Source organism: Miscanthus floridulus, chromosome 5, assembly GCF_019320115.1.
Source record: "Miscanthus floridulus cultivar M001 chromosome 5, ASM1932011v1, whole genome shotgun sequence".
In the NCBI taxonomy this organism is placed as follows: domain Eukaryota; kingdom Viridiplantae; phylum Streptophyta; class Magnoliopsida; order Poales; family Poaceae; genus Miscanthus; species Miscanthus floridulus.
The window spans coordinates 65,741,843-65,747,680 of NC_089584.1; the positions used below are offsets into that span (position 1 = coordinate 65,741,843).

The 5,838-nt window shown below is 44.3% G+C and overlaps 1 non-coding gene across 1 annotated transcript; it reads right to left on the reverse strand.

Moving 5' to 3' along the window:
- Positions 1–4,972: 4,972 nt before the first annotated feature.
- Positions 4,973–5,075, reverse strand: LOC136455652 (small nucleolar RNA R71). Its single transcript, XR_010759136.1, has one exon. It is a non-coding gene; the product is annotated as a small nucleolar RNA R71 (small nucleolar RNA).
- Between the last annotated feature and the right edge of the window lie 763 nt (positions 5,076–5,838).

The window sequence follows — 5,838 nt, forward strand, 5'->3', positions numbered from 1 at the left end:
CAAGCTTGCTTGGGGGTCTCAATGTTGAAAATTCTAGCGGGAGCAGCCATGAAAACATTTTGAGAAGGGCTTAACCTTCCCATGCTCTTCTCATCCGAATCAAACTGAAGGATAGGGAGGATGGATTTCTCGACCTTGCCGAATGGCAGGGAGCCAAGTTGCAAAGGTGAACACTACAACGTGTGACCTTAGATGTCATTTTTTTATAATGACAGCTGACCGAATTGTCATTACGGCATCATGTTTGATGACGTTTTGTAGGGTGTGTAACAAGTAGAAATCATCATAAACAATGGGCAGTGGTATTCAGTGATGAATGCTATTTTTTCATAAGAGGCTCTAACATGGACTAAGGGTTATGTTTTGATGAACTGACACTATGGGATATATCGCCCTTCTCAAGAGTTTGCATCTCAATACTTGATCTCACTTATCTTACTGTATTTACATTTGCCAAAATAAAGGAATAGTGCACAAAACCTGAGAACTAAGTCTGAGATTTCCAAGCTTAAACAAGAGACGGCATATATTTTTTGACACAAAAATCATGGGGGAGTTCCCCACGGTGAATAAAATTTTACAAAACAGCATTCCAAGGGACCGCACGTCCTCCCCCCGGCGATGTCCGGACGCAGGTCCCAAATAATGTTGTCCCCCACCTCGCCCCTGTCTCCGTTCCCCATCGTGGCCCATTCCCCACCGCACCCCTGTTCCAAGCGCACGAAACACTTCAAGTGCAACATCGCAAGATTATGTAAACTATGTAGTGTAATATTGGAATATAAATACTACAACACCGCAAAACTACGTAGTGGAACATCGAAAATTATGTATTACAACATCGAAAATTATATACTGCAACATCGAAAAATTTTATACTATAACATCTCAAATAGTAGTACTGCAAGGTCGCAAAATCATCCATGAAACATGGAAATAGAAACATCTCAAATCACTTTTCAGTGCTACAAAATTTGAAAAAGGTAATTTCAACAATTAAAATCCCCTATTGCAACAATCCCATCATTAGGCCTCCCTTTCTGCAACACAGAAAATCACCTATTGCAACATTTGAAAACCATCTATTGCTACATCCCAAAAATCCTCTTGCAACACAGAGAGATAGCAAGGGCATACAAATAGCAAGGGGATGGGTTCGAGGTGCAAGCTTCTTTAGCCCCTGGCCCATAACCTTCGAGCTCGCTGGAAGGAGGAGGGAATAGGACCCTAGAGCTCACTGAAACCCTAGCCACTGCCGCATCCCTCAGATCTAGAGGAGGCGGAGGAGGAGGGCTCAGATCTAGAGGAGGAGAGGAGGAGGGCTTAGATCTAGAGGAGGACCGACCTACCTCGTCAGAGCCACCACTGTCATCCTCGTCTCCAGTGGGGGAAGCGGGAGCTAGGTCTGCTAGGGGCGCGGGGTAGCAATGGAGGGGATAGGGAGGGAGGGAGGGAGCATGGGCAGGTGGGATAGTATGTAGCTTGGCACGGTTGCAGCGTTCGTCTCAGGGGCGCTAGCATGATAGATAAGCCTAGTGTTAAAGCACTTGTATATTTTTTGCAATTTGCTTTCCTTGGATTCCAAGCCTTGTATTGGGAATATGCTTAGCATCTACTTTAGTTGTTAGAATATGCTGGAGCAGGTAGAGAGGCCCTCTACCTATAAAAATAGGGGCAATGCTATTGTAAGAAAAAACTCTATTACATTACAATTCCAATAAGTGGCCAAGGGCCAAGTTGCCCTTTGCTAGTTTCCAAATCTAAATCTAAGATCTATTTGGGCCAACAATTGGTATTGGATCCTAGGGTTCTTGAGTGAGCAGCCATGTCCACCGCCAGCTAGATCGAGATTCAGATTTGGCGGTGGACATGGCTGCTCCAAGGAACGTCGCCGGTGTCCACATGGTGGCAAGAAGGAGGAGGAGAAAGGACCCCGGGCACAGGCTAGTGCTAATGGCGGCACCGCCGGTGAGCGCAAGGTGACCCAGGATGACACCTGCCTCAACTATAGCAAGTCTGACCATTGGGCCTAGGACTACCACCTTCCTTCATGCCGCAGTGGGCAAGCTCATGTCGCGCAAGCTGAGGAGGAGGATGCTGCCCTATTCCTGGTGCACGGGTGCATTGAGCTACAGCAAGAAACAGGGGAGGGGGAAAGCTCAAACTTTCCCCTTCCTGCATCGGCTGGCTCCGCCCTACTCCACCTTGATGAACCGCGCACCCACGCCTTCCTCGACAATGGCATCGGTGATGACATGATCGATGGCTGGTACGTTTACATCGGTGCTATGCACCACATGACTGGTCAACGTGAGTTCTTCTCTGATTTGGACTTTGATGTGAAGGGCTCCATCAAGTTTGGCGATACCTCTGTCATCCAGATCAAGGGAGTCAGCTCAGTCATCTTTAAGACCAAGATGGGGGAGCACCACCTTCTCACCGGCGTGTACTACATCCCGGCCATGAGGAACTCCATCATTAGTGTTAGGTAGCAGGGTGAGAAGGGGTCATGGGTGGAGATCGAGGACAGTGTGCTACGTATCTAGGATAGAAGCCGCCATCTTCTCACCAAGGTGAACTGGGGAAGCAACCACCTTTATGTGCTTCATGTGCAGGTGGTGCACCCCTTTGCCTTGCCATGCACCAGAATGATGAGGCATGGTGCTGGCATGAGCGTTTTGGGCATCTTCACTTCGAGGCCCTGAAGTAGCTCGACAAAGAGGAGATGGTCCGTGGTTTGCCCCACGTCGACCATGTTGAGCAGCTCTACAACACCTGTGTTTTGACCAAGTAGAAGTGTTAGCCTTTCCCGTGTCAAGCCTCCTACCGTGCCACCGAGAAACTCAAGCTAGTGCATAGTGACCTCTGTAGTCCTGTGTCATCGGCCACACCTAGAGGACGCCGCAACTTCCTACTGCTCGTCGACGATGCCACCCGCTACACATGGGCCGTGTTGCTTGACTCCAAGGTGGCAGCTGCTGATGCCATCAAGTGCCACCAGGTAGCTATAGAGAAGGAGTGCGGACACAAGCTCAAGGTCCCGCACATGGACAATGGCAGTGAATTAATGGCGTACTACACCGATGATGGGGATGAGTTCCACTACTTCGCACCCTACACACCGTAGCAGAATGACGTGGTTGTTTATGGTAGTTAACAAACATTATAAACCATCAATATAACATACATAAGGGCATAAATATAATCACCAACGAAGGTCTAGCGGTTTAAACTAATAAATTCCATGAGTTTTGGTGAATATGTATTTTTTGCTAGGTTTATCTAGAAAACTGTTAAGGTAAATCTAGATGTCAGACTTAATCATGCTTATCCATAGTGAAAATAACCCCAAAAGGTTCTAGAAGACTCGAGAGAACTCCACACCGAAGCAGAGGGTGAGGCGCCACCAGGTGGGGCCAGCCAGCCCCACCTATAGGCTAGCTGGCCCCTAGGGCCCACCTATCGGCCCCTGTTGCTATGTTGGTTCTCCACCACCTCCTAGATTGCATCTACGCCATTTATTCAAGTCAGTTTGATTCGAGGGCTCAGGATTAAAGCTCCGTCCTATATGTACCATCCCCTACCACACCCTGAGGCATAAGTCATTAGAGAAGATAGAAACCCTAATCATCCTCAGAGCTCCACCATATTCTAGGGCATAGCTAGTTAGGCTAGGTCTAGAGGGAGGCAAGTAGGTTTTGCTTGGATTCCTGATCATGTCAAGAGCGTAGTTTGGTATAATCTTTGTATCCCCTCTCTTTTGTATCTCTCATTACTTTTATATGGTTGCTACAATTGTTATGACAACATTATTCATATTGTTTATATTCCTAGTTATCATGTTCATGGTCTACTTTGATTATATATTTAGTATAGCTAGATTATCCTTATATTTATGCTTAAGTTCTTATAGCGCCCACTCTAAGGTGCCATGGGTGAGTGGTCGACATTGTGTAAGCGTGGTGCTTATAAGTTATCAATACATGTCCTTGTCAGACCTTCCCTATGGTAAAAATATAAATAATGATACCTAGAATACTCCTGGGTAAAGTGCTATAATGGTATAATTATCTGTGTGCTTGCAGATTACTTTCATTCATATATATCTATATATTCTTTCTAGTCACATAAAATAATAAAGAACTACTCTAATAGTAATACTAGGTAGTACCAACAAGCATCTCTGGCATTATAACTAGGGATGACAACCTGATAAAGTAATGTTAAGAGATGTAGACATACATTAGGTGACTACTAAAATAAGTGACAAGTTAATAAATACCAATAAGTATTTCTGGCGCCGTTGCCGGGGAAGGTAGCTAGGCAAAGGAAGTATTGATAAACTTATACTTATTGATGTGATCGAGATAACCATTGACCTCAGCTTAAACAAGCTTACCCTTGTTTTGTCTACTTTTATATCTTATGCAGGCTAATGTATGACCGGTTTTGACCTTCCGACAAATTACGTTGATGATCTAGAAGCATTACTTAAGAGCTAAGGCTAAACTCAAGCAAGTTTCAGCTTTAGAGTCGAAAGACAACCAAATAAGGCGAAGCTTAACACCAGAATTTGAAGCCATGGCTGACAAAACTCTCCATGAATTCTCTGCTCCAACTATAGCCAACATCCGTACTGGACCAGTGATTAATGTCGAAGACAATGGATTCGAGCTCAAGCCAGCTCTCATCAACATGAAAATGCCAGCTACTTTTATATCTTATGCAAGCCAATTTTATGGGAAGGCACATGAAAATGCGAGTGCTCATCTCCAATAGTTTCTAGAGATCTGCAGCACTTTCACCATCAAGAGAGTGACCAGAGACGCCATACTACTTCGCCTCTTCCCATTCTTGCTTTTGGGGAAGGCAAAGCAGTGGTTCTATGCCAACAAAGATAGAAATACTACATGGGATAACTGTTCCACCACCTTTCTAGCAAAGTTATTTCCCATAGGCAAGACCAATGCTTTGCCTAGGAGAATTTCAAGTTTTCAATAGCAACATGACAAATCTATCTTTGAGGCATGAGAACACTTCCAAGATTACATATTAGAATGTCCTCATCATGGGATGGAGAATTGGCTACTCATGTAGACTTTGTACCATAGGTTGACCAATAGTACCCATGAGACTATGGATGCTGCTGCTAGAGGAGCTTTTCTATCACTCACACTCCTAGCTACAATAGCTCTCGTAGAGAAGATGGCCTCCAACCAAGGCTGGAATGAAGAACGAGTTTAGACCTGCAAGAGAAGTGGAGGTATGCATCAACTCAAGGAGGTAGAGATGTTGTCTGCCAATATGGACCTACTAATGAAGAAGCTTGAAGACCGAGCCAATGAGAAGCAAGAAGTCATGCATATTCATGATTCCCGCATGACATGTGAAGAGTGTGGAAACACTAAGCATTCAGGGAACAATTGCCCTGAAATCCATGAGGATGTGAACCTCATCAACAACTACTTTCATCCTCAATAGAATCAAGGATGGAATCAACAATAGAGGCCAAACTACCAAGGTAACCCTCAAGGTAATAATTTCAATAATTTTAATCAACCACCCTTGAGTGAATTGATTTCTGTCCAATCTAAAATTATGGAGGGCTTATCTAGAAAACTAGCTTCCAATGATAGAGTTTTAGAAAACATGAATAATAAAATGGATGACCTCTCCTCTGCCATTAAAAACTAGCATAGCTTTAATAAAATGATAAAATCACAAATATCTTAGCTGGCTGCCGCTATTCCTCTGACCGACAAAGGTAAGATTTTGGGGCAATCGAAAGATCTAGAAACTACAAATTTTATCGATATTCACAATGCAGCATATTACTAT